This window comes from Arachis duranensis, chromosome 6, assembly GCF_000817695.3.
Source record: "Arachis duranensis cultivar V14167 chromosome 6, aradu.V14167.gnm2.J7QH, whole genome shotgun sequence".
NCBI lineage: Eukaryota > Viridiplantae > Streptophyta > Magnoliopsida > Fabales > Fabaceae > Arachis > Arachis duranensis.
In genome coordinates, this window is record NC_029777.3 from 86,178,963 (window position 1) to 86,180,694 (window position 1,732).

Here is a 1,732-nt window from a genome sequence, read left to right on the forward strand (position 1 = left end):
TTTTTTTTATTATTAAAAAAATTGTTTTCTTTTTTTTTTATTAAAAGAGAAAAGAGAAAAAAAATCTTTCAAGAGAGGAAAAAGAAAAAAAAATTAGAAAGAAAGAAGAAGAGAAGAGGAAAGAAGGAGAAAGGAGAAGAGAGAAAAGCAGGGTGCAAATCCGCGCGCGCGCGCACAGCGCGCTTACGCGTGGATGCAGCAGGGACAATTCGCGCGCGCTTACGCGTGGATGAGGTTGTGACGATCCGCGCGCGCGCGCACAGCACGCTCACGCGTGGATGAGCTTGTGCTCCCAGCACAATGCGGGCATAACGCGCGCACAACTCTCTGGTTTTTGTACCAGAAGTTGCAGAAGTGCAATGTGCGCGCGCGCGCACAGCGTGCTAGCGCGTGGATGGCCGTTTTTTTTTTTTTGCCCAAATAGCAGAAAAATACCCTAGAGCTCCCTATAATGTCCAAAACTCTTCTTTATTCAATCAAATATCAAACAATTCACAAAAATGCAATTTGATTTTAGGATTTATTCATCTACTACTAATGAATACAACATACTAACAACCAATCTTTACCAACAAATCAATATGAAATGAAAATCTACCTACAATGGCAACTCAAATCACTTATTAAACAAAACTAAAAGAGGATGGAAAGAGTTTACCATGGTGGGGTGTCTCCCACCTAGCACTTTTAGTTTAAGTCCTTAAGTTGGACTTATGGGGAGCTCTTCTCAAGGTGGCTTGTGCTTGTACTCATCTTGGAACTTCCACCAATGCTTGAATCTCCAATAAGCTCCATTCTTCAATTTCAATATCTTCAAGCTTTGATGGAGTTCTCCACAAACCATGAGCTCCCAAATTTGATTTTCATTGTGCGCTCCAGGATCCCACACTTTGTTTTGACGGATCCCATATCTTATCTTCACACCCATCCTTTAGTTGAGTTTCATGATTTTTCCGTACGGGTGGTTGATATAAGGGTGATTGACACATAGAATTCTCTTTGTTCCACCAATGCTTCCTTCTAAACCCATATACGGTGATTTCCGTTCCATCCTCATTCCTATACCTTAGAGTCTTGGCCTTTATGATTTTTATACCGAATTTCCAACCACTACACAATTCCTTCCTACTCTAAACTCTACAAAGAGCTCTAAGTTGACCTTCGTTTTCAATTAAACCATATTCAAGTGAGAAAGTGAAGCTTAGGGATGAGAGTTTTACCCACTTGAATGTTGTGTTAGATGGTGATTTGGGAAGGGAGACCTCCCCACACTTAGACAATGCAAGGTCTACTTCTTTAGGCTCTTCTTTAGTTATTTCCACCTCTTCACAAGCTTCTTCAATTTCAACCTTTTCCCCTTTTTCACTTAGCTTGGTGTTGTCTTCAAGAACTTTGATTTCTTGCCTAATGGGAGGTGATTCAATTTTCGATAGGAATTCATTGATGAATGAATCCATCTCTTGATCAACCTCTTCATATTCTTCAATTTCAATGTACACCATGCCAATGTTCTCTCCTTGGCAGATCTCTTTCTCATTGCTCACCAAGGGTATGGGAGGTTGTGCACACTCTTCTATAACTTCAACTTCATGTCCAATGGGAGAGAATTCCATTGTAGAGATAAATTCATCCATGATTGAATCCATTTCTTGATAAGCCTCTTCCAAGTCTCCAACGATGATATGCCTTGGAGGTTGCGCACCCTCCTCAACATCAATATCAAGCTTCTTGG